At 46.4% G+C, this 24,396-nt stretch overlaps 1 protein-coding gene across 13 annotated transcripts in view; it reads left to right on the top strand.

Annotated features, from left to right (window-relative positions):
* Positions 1–24,396, top strand: part of Tenm4 (teneurin transmembrane protein 4) — a 753,505-nt gene that overhangs the window by 301,731 nt on the left and 427,378 nt on the right. For 3 of the 13 annotated variants that reach the window (XM_071616545.1, XM_071616547.1, XM_071616548.1), the window contains one exon: positions 18,834–18,930. The exons of 9 other annotated variants lie outside the window; for them this stretch is intronic. The gene's annotated coding sequence lies outside the window, so the exon portion shown is untranslated. The remainder of the gene's footprint in view (positions 1–18,833; positions 18,931–24,396) is intronic. One more of the 13 variants, XM_071616546.1, reaches the window with a different exon arrangement.

Below are 24,396 nucleotides of genomic sequence, written 5' to 3'. Positions count from 1 at the left end.
ACGATCATTTTAGGTTACGCTCCTCTGCGGTCTTGATTCATCTTCCACCCCATGTGGCTCCCACTCTGGAATGGAACTCGGGCTCCCATGTCTTCCTCTCCTCTCCCCAGGCCCCCACCCAGTTCATGATTTTTAAAACACCATAATAATTGGCCTATGGGGACCCTCTATTTAACAGAGTCTAATGGTTAATGCTTTTTGCAGATCAAAGGCTTCCTATAGGTACTAACCATTTACTTCCTGCTTGACAGCTTCTCCCTGACCAGGTTTTTCCTCAGTCTGGGAAGAAAATCCTCCCTCATCCTGGCTCTCAAAATAATTTGTGAAAATGGAAATATCCACTTTCCCGCCGCCTTCCCTTCTTGAGAATGTCTAAATATACAGTTGTGCCCACTGAGGCTTTAGCATTTCACGCAAATGCCACAGCTCTGAGTGTTTGCTGGGTAAGGCATGTTGATATTTGGAGAGAGACATTTGTGGATACCTGAGTTCCAGCCCCAGTTCTGTCTACCCTGCTAACAAAAATGCTTTCCCTGCTGAGCCTTCTACCTCTTCACTCATAAAATATGGGAAGGGGACTCACTTCTCCAATTGCTTCCACCTTGAACCTTATATCCACTAGGTAAAAGGGAAAAGTACCTCAAGGTTCTGATACTGGTGGAGCCAGGGAATTTGTGTCACAGCCCTTTATTTCTCAGGTCAAATTTAAAGTGACTTGAGACTTCACATGGAGATTGATGTGAGGCTCTTTGGTTTTCTTGTGGTCTTTTTTCTATTTCCCTTCCCCCCAACTCATTCTAGAACTGAAGATATTCACATAGCTGCCCCCGCCATGCACACACCATAAATTTGGTTTCTCAGACATGCCCCACACCCTGCATTATAATTTGCTGAGTACCACAAACTGAGAGATACTTTGAACAAGCCACTGTCTGAAGGCTTGAAGTCCCAGAGCCAAGGGTCAGCAGGTCAGAGGGAGAATCTGCTCCAGGTTCTCCTTAGCTTCTGGTGGTGAACTTATTACCAGATAAGATTGAATTCTGAGATACCAGGGGTTAGGACTTCAACATTTGGGGTAGATGCCACTCAACCCACAACACCTCCCACATATGGAAAACTCTGGTACTATTTAAGCAACTGCTGCCGTTGCTTCTATTTTGTTTGCCTCACAGGCAGTCACTGATCCACCATGGTCTGTTCAGTGCTGAGATCCTGATGTAGCAAAGTCTTGCTTGCCCAGCTTCCAATCTAAGCCTGTATGACCCTTGCAAGGAGAGGTATCTTCTTGCCCCTGGTGTTCCCTACTAGACTCTTGAGACCATTGGACCCCCTGAGCAACAGTCTTCTCTAAAAACACCAAAGTCCCAGTGTCTCAAATGCATGCAGAACAGCTAGAAATGGGAACACCATAAAACCACCAAATCTCTTCAGGGGCAAAGATGTCTAGACACCAGAAACACACAGTCCAGTCCATTCTTCCTTGGATAGGAGAAAAGTTACATTCCTTTCAATTAATTTTCCCTACCCAAGATGGCTAGAGAGACTTGTTGCTCTACCAGCAAAATGAACCAGTGATAAGTTCTGGGGATATTCTGCTATAATGTAGTCAGAAAATGGTTACTGAGCAGGTACAGTGCTCTGTATGAGTACTGGATACAACGTTGAAGAAGCCAAAGTCCATGCCCTCAAAGAAATCACAGTGAATGATCAAGGTTTGAAATAATCAATTAACTCCCAATCTGCCTGAGAAAGGCAGTGATTCCCAAGGTCATGCAGCTAGTAACTTTCTGAATTAGAACTAGGAACCCTGTCTGCCAGCTCCTTGTTCATGCACACTGTCTATGCCGCTTTCAGCCTGTGGTGTCAGGAGCAGGTTGCATCACGCAGCTCTGAACATACTTCTCCTGCTGGCTGACAAACATCTGCCTTGGCGCTGGTTTGTGACCACAGTGGAATTGGTGGTGGCTTGTGGTTAAGCACTGGTCTCATTATTCTTTGGGGGAGGGGGTCCTAGCGTACAGCCTGACACTGGATCTTGTAAAGAAAACCATCTCCGAAAGCCTGAGCATGACCAGAGATTTGTTAAATTAATAGTCTCTGGGGGAGCTTGAGTTACTGCAGCACAAACGTGCTGATTAAAGAGGCGACTTGCTGGAAGGGGGGATTCGAGCCCTGGATCTGCAGTCCAGATCTGACACTGGCTCTGAGATGATGGGTAGGTGACTTAACCCCCTTGAGCCTCAGTTCCTTCCCTCTCCTAATCCTCTCGATGCCATGCCCTACTTCCTAGTCTGTAGAGCAGGCAGGCAGCTCTGCTGGGCTCACTCATGCCCCTGAAGTTAGCCTGGGTGTCCCACCATCTTCATTTGCCTGCGCCACTTTCAGTTCCAAATTTAGGAAAATCCCAGGCCAAAAGGGGATGGCTCCGTCATCCTATGTCAGCTGGTAGATCAGATGAGGGCTGATAGTCATGTAGGGAAAAGGGGTGAGATGAGAGGGAACTGGGCCATGTGCCCCTTGTCACCAAATAGAGCAGTCTGGGCTTGTTCTGAGGTGTGTGGAGAGTTCCAAGAGAGCAGGCAAATGTGAGCAAGATCTCTTAAGGCCTAAACTCAGAACTTGCATATCACCAGGGTGGAAACAAGTCATGAGCTTGGCCAGGATTTAATAGGTGGGAAAATAGATTCCGCCTCTTACAGGAGGAGCTGCAGAGTCATATTGCAAAGGGGTGTGAATGGAAGAATGGAGGGGAAGAGTGGGGACAACTTTATAATCAGTCTGCTATAAGCACTAAGAGCATTGTCTTCTGTCACAGTCAAATGCCAGGCACCAAAATGTGACTGTGAACAGACCTCAGTTTTGCCAGACCCCCTCTGTGGGTCTTGCTAGGTCTCCCTTCTCTTTAGCCCATGTTATTCCACTAACTGGAGCCCCACTCTTTGCCTGACCAGCTATTATCCTTGGGAAGACAGTTTTCAGTTTCTTCCTCCAGGAAGCCTTGCCTAGATCTCCCAGCCTGGTTTACTGTACCCTCTACCATTCCCCCGGCCACTTAAGAAGGCTCTGTGCTGCCCTGCACCACAGTCGGGGGGGGGGGGGGGGTGTGTGCTGACACTGGATGTGAGAATTGCTTGATGTCAGAGATGGTCAGATTTGTTTCTGGGGACAGCACTCACTGAGGGCATGGGGCAGAGCAGGTGCCCAGGAGATGGCTGAAGAATGGCTTCAGGTCCCGCTGGAATGGGAGCCCCAGAGTCTTTGTTCTGCACACTCCACCCGGGGCCCAGACCCCATCACCAGGGTCTGCCTGCAGCAGACGTCAGCATTTCCCTGACGCCACCTGCAAGGCACAAGACAGTGACCTAACCCTGGCTCCAGCTCAGCAAATCTGAGGAAGCTTTATTTGGTCTTGACGCTGTCTAGGGTGAGAATCTGCATGCAATGACAGTAATGATGTGGGGTATCAGGCTCTGCCTGCCGCGGTGGTGTGACTCATTTTTTCCAGAATCTCTGCATGTGCCCGGCATAGGTGCTGAAGCCACTGTGCTGCAGGCCCTGTGGATATAGAAGGAGCCTTGTTGAGAGAGTGAACAGACAGACCTGGGGTCCACACCCCCAACCCTTAACCCTACCTCAAGTCTCTGCCTGAACCCTTTCCTTCTCCTCCGCCTGTGGCCCCTACCCTTGCTCAGACCCCATCTCCTTTGCCTGGAGCCTTACTGAGATCCAAGTTCACGTTCTAATATGCACAAGAATGTGCAGACCTTGGAGCCATACCACCTAGTGTCTGCCACTCCAGGCTGGGCAGTCTAGTAATTTTCTTACCCTTTCTGTTACTCATTGTCTTGTTTTATAATGAGGCACAATGATGGTACTTATATCTTAAGGATGAAAGGGTTAGTTGAGATGATATGTATAGCGTTCCTATGTAGAAAATTCCTGATGCAGAGTTAGTGTTTAATATATGTTAACCATGACAGCTCCTCCCTGCCTTGGGCCTTTCAATGGGTCTCCATCAACCACAAGATAATGTTAAAGCTCCTTTCACAAAGAGCAGATCTTAGTGCTTCTTCCTGCCTTCTTCTTCTTCTTCTTCTTTTTTTAATACCTTTATTTTATTTATCTTTGTATGGTGCTGAGGATCCAACCCAGTGCCACACACATGCCAGGCAAGCGCTCTACCACTGAGCCACAACCCCAGCCCTCTTCCTGCCTTCTTTCTGTGAACTCAGATATAATGCTTGGGAGTATGGCAGCCATCTTGCACTCGGGGGAAAATGTTAAGGCATAGCAGAGCTGGAAAGTAAAAGTCCAAGTCTAGAGACTTGATGACCCTGTTGACAGTTCAGAACCACTTCCTCCTGACCACTTATTTCATGAAACAAATAAAGCTTCTGTTTATTTAACAGAGTAGTAAGAAGTCCTGGTGTTTATGCCTGACATTCATACTCACCAATGGCCAGTGCCTGTATCCTCTGCAGCCTCATTCCTGAAATCACACCCCAACCTCCTGCTCCCCGACTTTCTATTCAGGCCCTGCTGAGCTACCAGAATTTCTCCTGCACACAACAGTTTTTGGCTCTTGGCCACTGATCATGCTTTTACTCATGCTCCTTCTGTCTGAAAATTCCACCCACTCCCACCTATTTTTCCACCTGGAAAATTCCTATTCATTCTTCAAAACCTGCTCTGATATTCACTCCTCTATGAAGATGTAACTGACTTCTGCAACCATTCCAGGTATTAGTCCCTACCCGCCTAAAAACTGAGCTAGACCAACTGCATGCAATTCCCACTTCTGCCATTTACAGAACTCCAATCGCTCTGTGCCTCAGTACCTTCATGAATTAAGTGAAGTAAACCATAGGGTTTTATGAAAAATAAGATAGTGCCAATCACTTAGAACAATCAAAAGGAAGCACTTGATAAGCATTGACTGTGGTCATCATTGTCATTCTCACACTTCAGGCCTATAATTCCCACTTACTTACAAAGCTCCCAAGGGCAGAGACTATTTGATTCATCCCTGAAGCCCTGCCCTTCACACAGACTTGGATGTCTATGAGGTTTCCTTACTAACGTAGCCTGAACAAGTGACTTCTGCTCTTCGGGGCTCTGTTTCTGCATCTGCTAAAATGGGTTCATAATAAAAGATTATTGTGAAGATAAAGTGCAACAGCTAATGGGAGCATCTGGCCAGCCTCTGGTATGCAGTAGATGCTTCATCAATGTCCCTTCCCCTTAGCCTCCCTGCTCCCCTCCATTCATCTGTGCAGCTGGGCCAAGGGAAACTCTGTCCTCCCAGTGGGGGGCAGGGGCCGACTGCTTCTCCCAATGAACCATGCTGCTGCCACCCCTGGAAGGCCCCGGAGCCCTGCGGGCAGAGCCCATATGTGTGCACGCATGTGCAACTGCTTTCCCTGAAGCACAATTCTGACCATCAGAGCTGCAGAGTCAGCTGGCCTTGTTTGAGGACAGGCTGCAGATCTCAAGCGGTCTGGGCCTACCTGACTGGGCTGCGTGGCTTAGCACACTGCACGGCAGATGGAGCCGCTGGTGCATGGAGCGCCCGTTGGGCTCCAGCCCGCTGTCTGGGAGTGGGGAGGGAAAACTTGCAGGGTCTGTCAGCCAGGGCCAGTGAGAACAGGGCCTGGAAGCCCAACACCCAGACAGGACAAATGACCGAGCATCCAGGGTACATGAAGGAGGACTCCAAGGGTGGCCTTGGCTTGCCGCTCATCTCTGACACTCAGTTTCCTCACCTCAACATGAGGCAAAGGAAGGGTAAACAAAATATTTTCTGGCAGGGAAGCCAGAAAATAATACCCATTTTCCTGGTCTGAATTCAATATTAATTAAGACACAGAGGAGTCAGATAATAATAATAATAATAATAATAGCAGCAAATAGATAGCACCATCACCACTAGTTAAGCATTAACCCTTATTTAGACTAATTGTCAAACTGTTCAAAGCACTGTACAATAATAGCTAATTTAATTCTCACTGCAATTCTATAGGGAAGGTGGTATTATTATTATTATTATTATTATTATTATTATTTTAATTCTATAAGGAAGGTACCACCCATTTTCCAGATGAAAATACCAAGGTGCTGAAAACTTAATTAATTTGCCCCACGTCTAGTAAATGACAGACAGGATATAATGCACGGTGGTCAGGCTCCAGAGGCCATGATCTTGACTGCCAATTACAAGAGAACCTTTGATGCGGCTCTATATGTGCAGCCAGAGGGGCTTCCTCACAATTCACCTTGAATTAGACGAACGTGGCCATCGCCCTGGGGAGAGCAGAGGTGTGCTTGCTGTTTGCAATCTGGGGGTGAGCCAGGTCCTGTTCCTTCTCCCACACCCATCAGTACAATAGTTGTCACTCCTCTCAGAGCCTGTGTTGTTTTCTTAGTGCTGCCACTACACACTACCACGAAAGTGGTGATGAAAACGTTCCCACAGTTTAGAGTCCACAGTCCACAGTGCAGATGTAGCCAGGTGGCTCCTCGGGGGCTCTGAGAGATGGCTCCGCTTCCCTGGTGCCAACTCCTTGGTGCTCCGTGGCTTGCCGATGCATCACTTCCATCTCTGCCTCCACCTTCACATGCACCTCCGCTGTGTCTCTTATTCTGTCTCCTAATCCAGAATGACCTCATCTCGATCCTTACTTTACATCTTAACGACATATGTCCAAATAAAGTCACAAGCTGAGGTCCCCAGGGGACATAAGTTTTGAGGGGACACTATTCATGAAAAAAAGACCATGAAAAAGAGAAATAAGTAAGGGAGTGAGAGAAGGTGAGTGTAAGCGTATGCCTCTAACTAAAGCAACTCCACCAGGAAACAGGATGCGGGTGAAGGAACATTCTCCTTTGTTAGCAGGTATGGCTACTTTAGTGATGGTCAGAGCAGCCATGGCCAAAGCATGACACATAAAATCCCAGCTGGGGAACAGAGAAGTGCTGCTTCCCGAGGTTCTTCAGAGACCAGGGCTGCTTCTGTCTTGTTCAACCAGGCCCTAGAATATGCCTACGCAATGTGGGTGGCTACAGAGGGCCATGCTAACGGGCAGGTGGGAAAAGAGGAAGCGCAGGACATCCGGCTTCGACCTCCACTCACACCCAGTGGCCAGAACCTAGGTGGACACAGCCCACTGCAGGGAATCCCAGAAATCTAGACTTTGGCTGAGAGGTCATGTGACCAGCTAAACCCCTGGGGATTCCATTTCCAAATGAAACCAAGGAGACTGAAGCTGAGGGACAACTAGCATGAAGTAGGAGAAGCACCTGGCACATAAAAAAGGTCAGTAAATGATTATTTCAAGCTTTTGCCTTGACATTACTAACCACATCCTCACTGGCCACAAAACCCTATGTTTTCCTCTGACTCTGTCACCTGCCACTAGAGGCATCCAAGTCCAGGCTGGGGATCCATGCCTCCATAACCCTGAGCCAAGCCACTTCCCTCTAGACTGCTTAACCTGGATTACACATAGGGATTGCTGCTCCCTGTGCTTCCCCCATCTCCAGCTTGGCCCTGAACCCCAGGTCACCAAGCCCTGCTGACAGGAGCCTCCAAGTGCCCTGCATCCTGGGACCTGAGCCCCCAGGCACTGCATGTCTTCCCCTGCTGCGTGGCCACTTTCCTGTGTGCTAGAGGAGTGTGTGGAAAGAATGTTCTGGCATTAGGGGTGAAAGTCAAAACAGCAATCACAAAAACATCTGTTCCTGAGCGGAAAGCATCTCCCCGGCACAGCAGGAGACAGGCCCCTGCAGCCAGCTGGGTGCTCCAACGGAAGAGAGTTCTGGGTGTGCAGGCTAATGGAGCCAGCCATGAGGGCGGCTCTGCTTCCTGGTAGGGTGCTGCTCTGGGGAGTAGGGAGGAAGAAAAGTAGATGGCAATGGGGAAAGAATGAGAGAGTGTGTGGAGAAGAGAGGAAGGAAGGCAAGAATGACTCAAAGCCTCAATGAATGAGTAAATGAAGAAAGAAATAATAAAGAAAAAAAGAGCCACTAAGTGAATGAGTGAGTAAATAAATGAAGAGTCTAGTAAGTGGATGAAGGAAGAAGTATGTGGCTTTGAGTAAACAAGTGAGAGAAATTTTGGTTAAGTGAATATGAATGAACTAGTGAATCACTGTAAATGAATGAGTGCATGATGGGGAGATGGAGAATAGAGTGAGTGTGTGAGTGTGTGAGTGAGCAAGTGTGTGAGTGAGAGAGTGAGTGCGTGTGTGAGTGTGTGAGTGAGTGAGCGGGTTACAGAGTGTATGTGTGAGTGTGAGTGTGTGAGCAAGTGTGTGAGTGAGCGAGTGTGTGTGTGAGTAAGCAAGTGTGTGAGCAAGCATGTGAGTATGTGAGTGTGTGTGATTGAGTGTGTGAGTGAAAGTTGAGTGAGTGTGTGAGTGTCTGAGTAGTGAGTGTCTGAGTAGTGAGTGTGTGTGAACCAGTGAGTAGTATTTGAGTAGTGAGTGCATGTGTGAGTGAGTGTGAGTGTGTGAGTGAATGTGTGAGTGAATGTTGAGTGAGTGAGTGAGTGTGTGAGTGTGTGAGCGTGTGAGTGAGTTATTGTATGAGCGAGTGAGTGTCTGAGTAGTGAGTGAGTAGTGAGTAGTGAGTGTGTGAACGAGTGAGTGTGTGAGTGAGCTATCCAGCAGTAGAATTACTCTTTTTTCATGGCAGCTAAGCTGGAACAGTGGGGTAGGACTGAGGCTCTAGCTTGGGCCCCCAGCAAGGTCCCCCAGGGGCTAGGAGGCCCGAGAACAAGCCGAGCTTAGAGAGCCAGCTATGGCTTATCAGAGCTGGAAGAAGTGCTAGAGCATCAGATCCAGCCCACTCCCCCACTTCACAGATGGGGAACCAGGGACAAAAGCAGTGCCGAAAAGTAAGGAAATAAGACATTTGAAAACAGTTATTTTAGGGAAGTTGTTTACTCTTTTTAAATTTCAGTTTCCCTAACTTCAAATTACAGAAGTTCATACCTAGTGCATAGGATAAGAAGAAATAAGAAACTGTGCATAAACTTTTATTCCTTATGGTGTTTGTCTGGTGTTCTGTCAATAGTTTGAACCTGGAAACTGTGGGCAGGATAGACCAGAAAAAGATATAGTGACAAAGAGCCCCCAAACTCAGTAGGGTTGACCGAAGAGAGCAGCCCTTCTACCTTGTAGCTCCACAGCCTTTAAACCATAGCTTCCAAGGTCTCCACAGCAGAAGACCAGTGTGGGGACTCCTGGTTCCCTGGTCCCAGAGAACACACACATCTGTGCCCTCACGCTTGTGTAAGGAAGGTGGATATCTGCCACACAGAGCGGCAGCTGTGTGGCAGCCAGTCTAACCGTCCCTACTATAGTGGAGTTATTTTGGGACCTATAGATGTGAATGTCAGAGAAGGAGCTCTTCTCTCTCAATTGGGGACCCACGTAAGTGGCTTCCTCGGTAGCCTGGGGTCATCAAAGGCTCCAGATTTAAAGTCAGAGTTGGGGAGTCCAGCACAACCAGCTGTCTCCTGGCTATGTGACCTGAGGCAAATCACTCAACATCTCTGAGCCTTGATTACCTTCTCTTTAATAAAAGGATAATAGCCAGGTGCAGTGGCACACACCTATAATCAAAGAGCCTTGGGAGGCTGAGGCAGGAGGATTTCAGGTTCAAAGCCAGCCTCAGCAATTTAGTGAGGCCCTAGCTAACTTAGCAAGATGCTGTCTCAAAATAAAAAGGGCCGGGGATGTGGCTCTGTGGTTAATCAGTTAAGCACCCCTGGGTTCAATTCCTGCTACCAAAAAAAAAAAAAGGATAATAATTTGTACATATCACAAGTTGTTTGAGGCTCAACTGAGACAATATGTGTGAAATCAATTTCAGAAGTGCAAACTACAATGAGGAATGACTTCATTCCAATCACCTTCCCAGTTCCTGCTTGCTGAGAAGACACTGTCACAGTCAATGTGTCAAGAGTCTTGGGTCCTTGGAATTTAATCTTGATTGCAACAACAGGAGGGTGCTGATCTCAACCCTGGTTTAAGAGATGGGGACCCAGAGTTCCTTGGAGAGAATAAGTAAATTGCCGAGGCCTTACAGCTGGCATGAGAGAGCCAAGGTCAAACCCTTGTTCTCTCGTGCAAAGCAAGGCAGGACCTTGTCCAGGTCTGCAGCTGGTGTGAGGACAGCCTTGCAGGGGGAGCCATTCTCTCTTCCTTAAAGAACCTGACCACAGTCATCCAGTATAGTCAGAAGGCTAAAGGTTCTAGAGGTCTATTTTATTTGTACAAATGTTATGAAGGTAGAGATTCTTACTTTGGATTGTGCACATTCTCCAGCAAGTCTCCAGAAAATTCTAAGTAGGGATTTGACAAAGATGCAGAGGAAAACAGCCCAGGCTGCAGCGTCCAGGGTCCCTGGGGCCCATGTGAGTGAGGAACCAACTCTGACAGCAGAGGGAAGCTGCCGGACAGGATAGCATAGGCTTTGCTGGTAGAACAAGTGGTGGGATGGGCACTGTGTCTGTCCCCTGGAGCCCGGTCTAGCTAGAATGTGCAGGTCAGGAAGATTTGATGGCAATCTGATTCAGCCACAGTTCCCTGAGTACTTTCTGAGTTGCCCACTGGGGTACCATGAAGAAAATATTCTGCCCCAGACCTCCTGGAATTCACAGTAGTAGAGCCAAGAGACAAAACCCACTAAAACAGCATAGCAGGATTGCAGTAGGAAACAAGGGACCCTGGGGCCCCAGTAGGGGAAGGTCAGGGGACAGTTTGCAAGAAAGGTGGCTGTGGATTTGTGGGCAAGGTCTTGGGAATAGAAGTTTGCAAACTTCTATTCTAGAGAGGGTGTTTGGGCAGGCACAGCCTGAGCAGAATCAGGGAGAGATGGACAACGCACACTGAAGAAACGCCGAGTACCTGGAGGCAAATCCTGGGGCATCTTTACCACTATACCACACCCATCGTGGTGACACTGAAAGCATTTGTTGAATGGAGGTATAGAAGACAGAAAGCAAGCGAGAAGTCAGGGAGGGTAGGAAGGAGTCGTGGGGCTGGTTGCTGGGGGCAGCCAGTATTTAGAGTCAGCGGAACAGGTCAAGGGAAAAGTTGAGTCTATGGGGACTGGTGGCGACCTCAGGCCTGGCCCAGCTTGCCACACATGTGTCTTCAATCAATGGGTGAAGAGCTTCTGTCTGAGAATAGCCTTTTGAATTTATATCAGAATAAGCCAGCTATGGCTTTATCACATGCATGTGATGTGATCATGTGGATCCCTGTGCTGGGACAGCCCTCAGTAACCATCTACTCCAACCCTCTGTTTTGTTGTTGTTGTTGTTGTTGTTTGTTTGTTTGTTTTTGTTACCAGGGATTAAACCCAGGGGCTCCTAATCAATGAGCCACATCCCCAGCCCTTTATATTTTTATTTTGAGTCAGGGTCTCTCTAAGTTGCTTAGAGTCTTTGCTAATTGCTAAGACTGGCTTAGAACTCATTATTCTTGTGCCTCAGCCTCCCAAGCCACCGAGTTGACAGGTATGTGCCTCTGCACCCAGCTCAACCTTCTGCTTTCACAAGTGAGGCAACTAAGGCTGAGAGAGGAATGGCAGCCTGCCTCACCCAAGTCAGTGAATGGATTTAGAATTCCCATAACACTGTGAAGTTCTGGGTCTGCTTCTCCCACTGCCGCCTGCTGGCAGCTCTTCCTGCCCCCTCTCTGCCTTCAGTTTCCCTCACTGAAATCCGCACTCTATACGGCCTGCTCAGGTCCTCCCTGCCAACCTGTCTCGTTTATTCCATAAGTATCTGCTGAGCATCCCCCCCCCAAATCATTCCTGGGGGAGACCAGAGAGAAGGTTCTCCCTCCCATCCAAACCCTCAAACCAGATCACATTATCTCAACCCTTATATACTAAAAAAAAAAAAAAAAAAAAAAAAAAATGCTTATGTGTCTGGCATGCCACCAGACGACTCTAAGCTCCTTGGGGGCATATTTGATCTTTGTGCTTCCTTAAATTCTTTCTGGAGCAAGGCGGAGAGGTGATGCACAGATTAATTCATGCATTGACTCTTCCAGGTCTGCGCCCAGCGCCCCTCGCAGGCAGGCACACCCTGCATGTGCTGCTCACATGGGCCATTGCACAAAGATGAGAGCTGAGCCAGAAGGGAGGCACAGGGTCTGCAGAGGCTCACAAGACGGGCCCTGAGCCAGTCAGAGGGTAAAAAGGCTTGCAGGAGGAGGTGACCTTCTACTGAGTCTTCAAGGACAAGAAGGACTACTTGGGGAGATGAGGGCCAAGGAGACAAAGAACTGCATGTCATTTCTGGTCATGCCAGGATCTTTCCTTCAGCTATCCCCCCCTATGACTCCTAGATGGGGTATGTACCACACACAATAGAAACAGCAGCCAGAGGGGAGCCAAGTGCCACATTGTCCCTGCTGACAAGCGCCCAGCAAGTACAACTCTAATACACAGGACTGTTCCGTGAATGCTAGGGAGAAGGACAGCCTCCCAGGTCACCTCCCTAGGCTGCCAGTTGGGTGGAGCCAGGCCCCAGGCCATTCCCTGTGGAGCCTGCACAGGACAGTGATCACACTAGCCCTTGGCTTTGGCTGGGAAGGCTGGTCATAGCTGCTCACACCCCACCATGTGAATCATGCAGGGAAGAACTTAAGAAAGAGGCTTAAAGTTTAGACATGTTTTAAGTTTAATTAGTTCTGTGGTAGGTGACATGTAGATTGGATGGGCGGGGAAGGGGTGAATGGAAAGGAGACCGGCAGTGGGGGGTGGTCAGGGAACCCTAGAAATGACCCAGATCCACATCTGCATGTTTAAGTCCCAGATTTCAGGGAGAAAAAGAAGGCCAAGAAATTCTTGGAGTAGAAACAAGGAAGGAGAGGAGAGAGAAAGAGGAAGGAAAGAGGGAAGGGACAAGAGGAGGGAAGGGAAGGAGGGAGGGAGGGAGGAAGGAAGGAAGGGGCAGAAAAGGCAGACTATCAGACTCAGAAACAACCATCAAATATTATTTAAACATCAAATATTATTAAAGGAGAAAAACAGCCAGTTTCCAGAGCACTCCACAGTCTATCTTGATAGGTTGCATTGCTCTGGGGTTAATATGAGGAAATAGCATTCTTAAGAACCCATATTAACCTGTCTGTTGTTCTATGGACTGTGACAGCTGCATTTTACATCTTAATGGCTAACCATTTGTTTCACGCCAAAGAGAGAGGGAGAGAGAGAGAGAGAGAGAGAATGGCATTTTTTTAGCCCAAGAAGCCAGGACTCAGGCTGGAAGCTTTGCCCCAGAAAGAGGTAGTGAAGCAGAATCCCCAAGTCGGCCATCAGCAGGCCCCATGAGAAGCCCCCATGTGTCCCCTCTGCCACAGACTCAAGCTCTTTCCTTTCCTCCACCCACTCTGGTTTCCTCTTGGCCTTCCTCTAAACTGCTCTGGTCTCTCCTGGGAGATAAGCTATTCGCTTAGGTAATGGCCAAGCCACGGTAGCAAATAGCACGTGGAAGGGCCCAGGAGCAGGGAAAGGACAGGGAGAGCTTGAGGAGGGACATGCTGGACCCACCTCAGGAAGCAGGAGGAATTTGGCCTGAACTGAAATGTACTTATTCAACACGAATTGACTGAAGCCCTACTGTGTGCTGTGCACTGGTCTAGAACAGTGACCAAAACAGAAACTGATGAGTGTTCACTGTCCCTGGCTCCCGGAGGACAAAAGTGGGCCTGCCCAAAGGGCTTACATTCAAGCCAGGGAGGGGGACATTGAACATTTACATGAGGATGAAATCACAGGGCTCTGAAGAATGGAGGTTTAGGGTTAGGAGGAAACTGGCCTGGTATGGAGTACCCAGGAAGCCTTCCCAGAAAGTGACTCCAAGTGGAGAGCTGGAGGGGAAGGAGTCCTCCCCAAGAGGGGACAGCCTTTGCTCCCTGAGCAGAATGACATGAAAGAGGACTGGTGTGGCTGGTGCTCAGGGTTCGGGGAACAGACAGGGAGGTAAGGTCAGTGAGGTAGGCAGGGGCCAAAGTAGAAATGTAATGTTTATTTAAGATCAATGAAAGGCTCTTGAGGGGCTTGAACAGCGGCGAACATAGTCCTTCAGTATTTGGCACAGCCTCCATTTTTCTGGTTGTAAACGCTACCTGGTGAGGCAGGCGGGCCTGGGATCCTCATCCTGGCCTAACAGACCCGACTGCTAACAGACCAGAATGAGTGACTTACCTAAGATCACTAGAACTGGAAGACTGAAGATGAGGGCCCAGGTCTTCCTTCTGAGGGACTGGTGAGACAGACCTCATAGACCCTCACCCAGGGTACGCCATGGCACAAAATGACAGGGGTAACTTTACATGGCATGGGAAAGACCCAGCCCCATGTCTGGCACCAGCAGAGACTCACACAATGCCCATGCCCTTTCTCCAGCTGGAGGAAGCATCACCTTGGCCTCATGCCCTCCCAGGCCATGTTCATTCAGGCTCCATGTCAGTGGGTGTTTGGGTGGATGATTGACTGGTTTCAGGAGGGGTTTGTCAGAGGGGAGGCAAGACTATGCTCTTTACCCAAGTCTAAATCCTTTTTCCTAGCCCCAGATTACTCCTCTGAGAGGTCTGCCTCTCCTAGCAGTTGCAGGGAAATGGGGACACTTCCTATATGTTCAGCCATTCTGCCTCTGGTCCCACTGCAATATTCTATAGGTCAGATAAAGTCCTTAGCGGAAAGAGCTACTGCGGAAATGTATTCGCTCAAGGAGAATCTCCAAAGCTCGAAACCCTTTTCATATATTTTTCTCATCTAATCCTCATAACAAATTTGTAAGGTAGTTACTCATTGTGAGCATTTTTTAAAAAGAGACTTAGGGGAGTTATTACACATGGCACACATAACGAGCCAAAACCCAAACACGGGTCCTCTCTGACTCCTGTCTGGTCCCCTCTTAGCTGCATGACAGTGTCTCTTTTGGCAACATCCTTTACTGTTGCTGCTCAGAGACATCACAATAAACTTATCCCTGTGGTGAAGCAAGTGGTAGAAAGCCATCCTGAAGATGGGACCAGTATTCATAGGGAACAGAATCTTCCACAGAATTTATCTATGGCATGTTTTGCCTTGCTTCTGTATCAATGGGTGGCTCTTTTTCTCACCAAGGTGAATAACTTTGGGTTTCCCTGAGCATCCACAGGGTGATTTTGGACATTGTGCTGGTCACTGAAGCGTGGATATGGACCCTGTTGCAGGCTATCTTCCAGTAGTCACATTTGCCAGGAAGTCCAGAGCTCACAGTTATAGTCCCTTTACTGTGGCCTGTCCACTGGACATCAGTAGAGGCACGTTAGCCAGCATTAAAATTGTGGCCTTGGAAGGGGCAGAAGGAATGTGGCTATCTCCCAGCCTCTTATTTTCCCATTCCACTGGAAGGTCGTGTTCATTTGAGCTCTTAAACCAAAAATAAATTATTGTAATCCATTTGCTAATTATACCATGTGAAGTTCTAGACGCTGTAAATTGCAGCAGTGATATATCTAGATGAAGCTTCTGGGAGATTATTTTTAGTGATTCAGAAAGCACTAGATTTCCTAGAGGCTTCATTTGCAAGTCCTAGGAGGGGACAGAAAAATGCATCTGCAAAGCCCTTCTTGCCCTGGGACTGGGAGCTCTTAGACCTCTGGTCCTCTTCTATAGAAGGAGGCAGTTGAGGGACTACTCTATCTTCAAAGCTCCAACTCTCATGTCTGGACTATGGAAACTAGAATGGGTCCAAACACCTAGCTCACCCTGGAGAGTGCCAGAGGCCACCATACCATGTCTGTGAGCCATAGAACAGAGGCCTTTAGAAACCTCAGAAAACATGGTCCCCATCTGCTGATCCTCATCTTTTTGGAGGGTGGAGAGAAAATGGAAGGATTCCATATTTACTTATCACCCTTTTAAAATGTTTTGCCTAACACACTGACTGGTGCTTTTGTTTGAGTGATTTTTTTGGACCCCCCCTCCCCCATTCAAAGCCAATGTCATCTCATGCTCATTGACATCTATATGTCTAGCACTAGCCTTGTCTCTGAAGATACCTAAGGTGAATTGGATACAACTTCTAGGCCCAAAGACCATCGGGAGGTAAAACCTGTGATGAATGTATTGAAGTTGCTTTTAAAACTTCAGTACTAGCCACGGACCTGATGAAATGATTCATGACAGCCGAGATACCAGATACTCTGGAATGCAGATCCAGGTTCATTTCTGTCTGATAGAGGAGGAAAATCGGAATATTTTAAGGATGTGGAGGCATTTACATTAAGCTTGATGTGTACATAGGATTTTTGAAAGTGGAGATTGGGTAAGGGACCGAGGCTAGTAACCTTGGAGACTCTCCTGGCCAGATCACATGGACAGCTGTCCTTGACCAATCAGACATTCACAAATGCCAAGCACAGCACAGCCTGTCCCCAAGCACCATGACTTCTAACAAACTTTCTTCAAGTTTAACAGTAGTATGATATACTTTTTTAAAGACTAAACACTAAGAAATTCTTTGGAACTATTGCTTCGTTTGGATGGTTTTAGTATTTAGACTTCTGGATAAACATACTTCTGCTGTATTTGTGAGATTCTTGGGTGGGTAGGTGGGTGCATGGTTGGAGGGATGAATGGATGTTTTGTTATTTGGAGAGCTTCCATGGCCAGGAAGCACTCACTGGGCTTATGAAGAGCTTTGTGGGAAGAGGGACATCAGAACTGAGCCTTAAACAATGAGTACACAGTGTGGACAGAGGCCTTCTGCTCAGAGGGAAGCAAGACGGAAGCAGGAAGTGCCTGGTGCTGGGGGAGGATGGTGAGTCACAGAAGCCAGGATCTGGGAGGGAAGCATGAGGAAGCGCAATGGCTGAGAGCCCATGCTCTGAATTAAATGCATTGTAGTTCGGATCCCAGCTCTGCCACAGGGTAGCCGAGTGATCCTGGGGAAATTATATAACTCTTCTAAGCTTCTATTTTCTCATCTGTAAAACAGATATATTAATAATGCCGACCGCAGGTAGTTATTGCGAAGATGAAGAGAAATACAATTATGTCTAACATAGGATTGGCATGCACTTAGTATGCACTTAATAAATGATAGTTTAGGGTTATTATTTTATTGAAGTAACTCTAATTAAATTATGGAAATGTCAGTTCAAACCACAGGATATAAAGATGAGGTAGAAAAAGTCCTTGGAGAAAAAGGACAAGAGTCAAGAGACTAGGGGTATAGAAGTTGAGGCAAGTTTCCAGAGGGGAGAGGGGTTCCTGCTGGCAAATGACCCAGAGAAGTTACTGCAGGTTAAGAAGCAGTGTCTGGAATTTGCAGTGACAACATCATTATTATTCTGAAGAGAACATTCTAGGGGTGAAAGCCACACCACAGGGACTTGTGAAGAGCGTGGGAGTAGAGGAAGTGGCGGTCTAGACAACTCTTTCAGGAAAACTCTAAGAAGGAGGAAAAGAACTTGGGGTGAGATAGGGGACAAGGTCATGGGAAGGGCTGTATTTAGGATAAAGAATATTAGACCTCGGTTAGTACAGAGACCTTTGTAACCCCGTGGTCTGTTTGACAGACATAAACATCTCCTCCCCTTCAGGACTGACATTCTGGCACCCACCACCACCCAGCACCTAACCCCCGCCCCGTTCAAGAATCAAACCTACCAAGGTTATGTCTGAAATTATTTCCTGTGATCGTATTTTTAAAACAGTAGGGATTTTGTAATCTTGGAATAAATCTGGTAAGAAATGAAGGAGGCTTTGCACAGCCTCTGTGTCGGTGAGTGCAAGGTTAAGTGATAGGAGGGAGGTAACATGTACGGCTCCCAGCCCCTTTCACAGATGAAGAAAAGGACGGGCAGGGAAGGCTAAGGAAACCAGCCCAAGACTACTCCAGAGAAAGCACATTCTAAACACACATGAAGTGTTCACAAAAATTAACTACCTCTTAAGTCATAAAATATGTCAAGTTCAAGGAATCAGATTCCTACATAACCACATTCTCTCACTACAATGTAGTTAAGTCAGAAATCAATAACAGGAAAACACGGTATTCATTAATTTATTTTTATTTATTTTTGAGAAAACCCCCTATTGAAAGGTGGTTGCAAAAACACTAACACTAGTATCTAATTCATGGGTCAAAAAGAAATGATACTAGAAATTATCAAATACTTATAAATGAATGATAAAAGAAATATAAAAAGTTATGGACTATAGCCAAGGTAGCACTTAGAGGGGAATGTTAATATAAGCCTTAAATGCTTATATTAGAAAAATAAAAGGGCTGAAAATTACTGAATGGACTAAGTATCCAATTCTAGACAACAGTAAAGACAAATAAAGCCAGTCCGGAGTTGTGCAGTTATAAGTAGGAGAGCAGGATTTGGGCATAGGTAAGGCTGGCTCCAAGCCTCACCCACTTCCCACACCATGTACAAGTCTCTCTGCTATTTTTCACGATATGCCCAGTTCCTGGAAACTCCATTTCTCCTTAGGAGTTGAAGAGATGAGCCTTCAGGTACCTCCTGCATCAAAGGTTGATGGTAGATCTCACACCTGTTCATCCATCCTTTCACTCATTACCTCTGTAGTGAGCATTTGCTTTGTGCCAGGCACTGTGCTGGTTGCTACTTGCTTTGCCTCTACCTTCTGAGTTCAAAATACAGCCATCCACCTAGGGGAAGCTCAGCTGCAACTCCCCTGCCCACCCCCACCCAGCCCCACCCCTCAAGCTGCCTGAATCTTCTCTGCGGCTTGTCAGATCAGCATCCTCGTCAAAAAATGACTGATTTCTCTCTTGTCTCTTCCAACAGGTAGACTGAAATTACCATGTGTCCAAATTAAAATTGCATACTTCAAGGATTATTTGAAGGACTATTCTTAGACCCTTTTAAGAAGATTTAAAGAAAAGTGAGTTGATTTTTTTTTTTTACACTTCAGAGAGTATTCATGATTTAAGTTAATGTTATGGGTGCTTTTTTTCCCTCTACCTCTTAAATATGCACTAATAGGTAGACTTTATCTCCATTTATTTTATAATAAAGGGTTTTTAAAATAAGAACAATGAGCAAAGAATACAGGATTACTGCTCTAATTATTTTAATACATTTCAAAGGCTCATGGAATCTTAGAGATAAAAGGGTCTTAGAGGTGTGGACCATTCCCTCCTGGATGCTGGAGAGCTTGACCAACATCCCTGTGGGCCCTGGGCTGTGCTTGGAAAGCTCCCAGGACTGATAGCGAAGTTGATGTCTCCCCACATTTAGGCCTTTTAAAGAGCTCTTCATTATCTGGATTAAAAATCTTCTCCTCCTCACATCTTGCCAAGCCTATTTCTTCTCTATCAGATAGTTCTAAAAATGGTGGTGCATCCAGAGCATGTCCATCCTTGAGATCTTTTCTTGTTCTTGTTGTTCTAGTAATTCTTCATAGCTGCACTTCAAGAACAGATCTTGCTCTGCTCACCTTCTCTCCAATCCAGTCAATGTTTCCTAAAAACAGAGGTGCCATCCTGGAACACAGCCCAAGCATAGCCACTGTCACTTGCCAGGTAGACTCATGAGAATCTGAGGCAGGTAAACCCAAGAAGCAGGCCTGGGTTCCAGCCCCAGCTCCACACTCTCTGTGCCCTCAGGAAAGTCACTTTGTTATTCTGAACTCAAACCAGGAAGGTAGGATGAGATGATCCCTAAGGTGCCTTGCACCTCCAGAGGATGGTTTTGTTGACACAGAAAGGAAGTTGCTGCTTCTCACTGTCCCAGGCACTGGAGTGAGCCAGGACTTGGGGATCAGTGGGACCTGGGTCCAATCCCAGCTCTATCACTTGCTGACTAGTAGCTGTCACTGTCACTTCTCATTGCTGAGCATTTATTTCTTCTCTTATGAAATAAGGATGTTAATACATGGTGCCAAAGATCCGTATGGAGATGCACTAGAGTAAGTATATTATATAGCACATAGTATACAGTAGATAGGAAATGCTCAGTAAATGGCAGTCCCTCCTGTTATTACAGTGATAGAACTCTTTACCTTCAGCCAGAAGAGAGGACAAGAGGTGGTAGAGGCTCTAATGAGAGGAGAAAAGATAAGATGTGGCATGCTTATTAGGGATAGGGGAGAAATGTCCACATCTCATAAACTCTCATCCAAATGTAAGCCCAACTCCAGAAAGTTCATGAGGTTAAAGCTCTACTTCTCAGAATCTGACAAGAAGGGATTGGTTGCTATGGAAATATATAGTTAAGGGGAAACTTTCAGAGTGGGTATGCAGAGCTGCATTTCTGCCACAAGCTAGCACTGCCACAGCTCCAGACCTGGACAGCAAGGACTGTTGTCCCTGGAATGAGGCTCCTGGACCACCAGTCTGGGGGAACTTGTCAATCATCACATATTGATATCTGTTCAGAAGACTGGTTGAGAGCATCAGATAAGCAATTGATTGTGACTATAAATGCCCCACAATTTAATGGGTTTTTGTGTTATTTGTGCATATGTACTATTTCAATACTTTGGACATCAGGGGAGAGGTCCAAATGCAGAAATTAAGTGTGTAATGAACCAGCAGACTCCAACCTACAAAATTCTGAGTAAAATGTCAGTGTGTGTGTATGGGGGGGGGGGGGCTTGTCCTGGCACCCAACTGTGTGTGTGCACATGTGTGTCTAAGCATGTGTATGTGCATGTGCATGCGTGTGTGTCTGTATGTTCATTTGAATGTGATCACTCTTTACACAGTGCTAGTTGCCTGTAAGCAGTATTACACAGGAATGAAAACATGGGCCATCAAACCAGTTAATCTGGCTCTATGATAAACTGGGTGCACTTAGCTTAGTTGTGTGACCTTGGTTACCCTATTTGACAAGAGTGGTACAGTTCCTGCCTTCTTGAAGTTTACAGTCTGTGAAAAGGGCTACTTTAAAGTAATGGGAGGACCCTATATTGATTCTACCCTTCACACTAAGAAAGTACCCAGGACATGGGAGAGCCTTCTTCTTGCCAGAGTTTAGGGAATGTCATCTTAATCTACTGGATAAATCTTTTTACCAAGATCCCCTGAAAGTATTGCACTTCCTCAAGACCCTGCCCCTGAGTACCCGGGTACCTGAGTAGATGGAGAGTCCATGTGGGCAAATACAACTCTGGCTTTTCTGAAAGGGCTCATTCCAGAGAGACCCTACACCTCAGATATCCTTCTAAGTCCCCTCTTTCAATCAGGGCTGTGAGGCTAGCAAATTTTAAATCCAAGAGAATTGGAAAATGCTGTCATTTAAGGTACAGAACAGGATTTTTTAAAAATTAAATATAGCTAACATGGGCTTTGTTCTCCAGATGGCTACTGACTGTGGATACTGAAGTATCCAGCTAAAAGTTATTTTGATGCCACTGGCTAGAAATGATACCTCATTCAAGGGTGTCCAGACTGAGGAAAGACTGCTCAATTGTCTCTTGCAGTGTTTTTCAAACTATGGGTTAGGATCCATTTGCAGGTCATGAAATTAATTTGGTGGTTCAAGATGATAATTAAGTAAAGTGAAACAGAGTAACCTATAGAGTGAGCAAAGATATTTGCATTGTATTCAATAGAGATTTCTTATCCAAAATCTATATAGGAGGAAAAAAAGAAGAAATTCTTATAAGACAGACATCCTAATAGAAAAATTAGCAAAAGACTCAGATACTTTACAAAAGAGGATATCAAAATATCCAAAAGCATACAAAATCATTATTCTCCATGGAATCACAAATTAAAACTACAATGAAATGCCTCTATGCACCCATCCAAAAGGCTGCAAGGAATAAGATCGACTTTACCCGGTGTTGGCAAAGACATTAAACCACTGGAACCCTCACACACTGCTGGGTGAGATAGAATTTGGTATAATGACTTTGGGAAACTGTTTGGCCATATCAACTACAGCTGAACATATGCACACAAGCCGTTCCACTCCATGATATAAACCCATGAGATATGCACACATATGTGCATCAGAGCACTTGGCCATGAGCAGCTGAATGGATTTAAAAGTGTAGCATATTCACATGGTGGGATATTACACACAGCCATATTGGTGACCCTCAGAAACATAAACTTGAATGAAAATCCAGGCACAAAGATACTTTATAACTACATTTGATAAAGAACAAAAACAGGCCAAACAAAGCATGTTGTGAGAAGTCCTGGTAGTAGCTACCCTTAAGGGAGGGTCTGGGGTGGCAGAAGGAGCATGAAGGGGCTTCCTAGGGATTGTTCTGTATTTTGATCTGGGTCTGTTTACGTGGGTGTTTTCAATTTGTGAAAATATATCAAGCTGTTCAATTATAAAAGGTACCCTCTATATGTGTTATACTTCAATAAAAGTTTATAAATCAATATAATGGAGGAGAACATAGAGCCAGTCGTAAATTCAGCCTTGTTAAGTGAAACCTGGGTTACCTATCTCCTAACTGTGAATGTTTATGCCAACATGTCCAGTGCACTTCTCACCGTGTCATGGGGAGAAAACAAGAGCCACTGAGGGATCCAACCCTCTGCTTTTGAGGAGAGGAATCTGAGACCTAGAAAAGAGGGATTAGGAGCAGAGCTGAGAGAAGCACAGAACTAGGGAGAAGCTTCTAGGTGTCCTGCTGCTACTGAACCTGCTGCAGGACTTACCACCTGTGGGGAAGAGCAGAATGGTGCATTCAGATGGGGAGGCTCTGGCTGGCATCCTGATCTTTGAGAGGCAGCCCTATACAAGGGGAGCAATTGTTTTCCCACCCACAGACAGCAGAATCAGAAACCCAGCTACCTCTGTAGTGGTCTGGTTCCAGCTCCCCACATCCCCTCCCTCCTCCTTCCTGCTTCTTCCGTCTTGATCTGCTTCCTTCAGAGCTCTGGAAACACCATTGTACCAATCACTTTTCCATTTGTGTGGAAGGCCTGTTGTGCCAACGCTGAGTGATGGTTTCAGAAGTTGGAAAACTGAAGAAAACACATTGGGAGACTAAGATCCAGCGAAGTGATGTTTCTGTGCTGCCTTTGTGCTTTGCTTTGTTACAGAATTGTAAGTCCATTCAGCAGGCTCTTCTGGGGGGATGAGGGCCTCCAGGCTCCCAGGGCACAAAAACAAGGTGAGATGCAGCCCTGTCTCTGTCAGGTGGAGCTTCCCAGAAGAGGGAATTGTGGTGCAGATTTTATTCATCTTTTTTACTGATACACATAAATATAAAAGTTGTACATATTAGCGGGGTACCATGTAATGTTTGAATTTGTTTTTTGGGTTTTTTTTTTTTTTTTGGTTCTTTTTGTGTGTGTTTTTGTTGTTGTTGTTGTAGATGGACACAATACCTTTATTTTATTTGTTTTATGTGGTGCTAAGGATTGAACCCAGTGCCTCACATATGCTAGGCAAGTGCTCTGCCGCTGAGCTTGAAACGTTCGATATGTGTATAATCACATTATGCTTAAATCAGGTGAAATATATTTGTCTCCTCAAACAAATGGTCAGTTCTTCATGTGTTGTGCAGATTTTAAGTGGCTTAGCACCTGGAAACATCGTTAGTAGGAAGGTAGATGACATTAGTGGCTTGCCACTGTCCTGTTTATGACCCACCACAAATACATGGGAGCTCCTAACTCAGGTCACATCCCCACCCACACAGGTGCACAGGTAAGGCTGCTAAGGACCAGCCACCAATTCACCTTCTGGAAACTGCCTGCAGTTCCAGGAGTTATAGTGGAGAGAGTATGTGCAGAAAAGTGGGGGATGGTGCAACAGAGATGGGCAGAGCAGATGAAGGGCCTCCGTCCCCAATAAGGAGTGTCCAGGGGAGGGGGAAAGCTTGCCTGAGACTCAGAGGCAGGAAATGCCTGTCGCCTTGGAGACAGAATAAGAGATGCAGGCAGACACTGCTATGAATGTTGGTGCAGTCCTAGAATTTTGTTTTATGGCACTCGCTTATGCCATCTTTGGAGAAAACCTTCAGAGGCCCATTCTGATGTAGGCCAGGCTGAACTCAGGAGCTGGATAGAGGAGGAAGAGAGTCCCTAGCCTCACGGACCTGCCAGTGGGCCAATAGTCAAAGCCCAACACAAACTGGACATAGTAGTTATTATTCTAGGACAAGATGTCCCCAACTGTGTTCTGTGATACATCAAGACTACAAAATTATTTATTTTTTTAAGTGGGAAGATTTCCTTATTGAGTGATCTCAGAGACACTGCACACTGAATCCCTTTTGGTAGATCTCAAGGCCATTTGCAGCACACTAAAGGCACCGAGCAGGCCTGCAGCGAGAAGTCTAATGTTTCCCAAAATCATTTGCCCCAGAACCCCCTTTTACCTGTCATTCAGATCCCTGTGTTCTTCCACTGGTAAATTCTGTCCTGGAGAAAGG

The sequence above is a fragment of the Marmota flaviventris genome, chromosome 9, assembly GCF_047511675.1.
Source record: "Marmota flaviventris isolate mMarFla1 chromosome 9, mMarFla1.hap1, whole genome shotgun sequence".
Lineage (NCBI taxonomy): Eukaryota > Metazoa > Chordata > Mammalia > Rodentia > Sciuridae > Marmota > Marmota flaviventris.
This window is presented reverse-complemented; position numbering and strand designations above follow the sequence as displayed.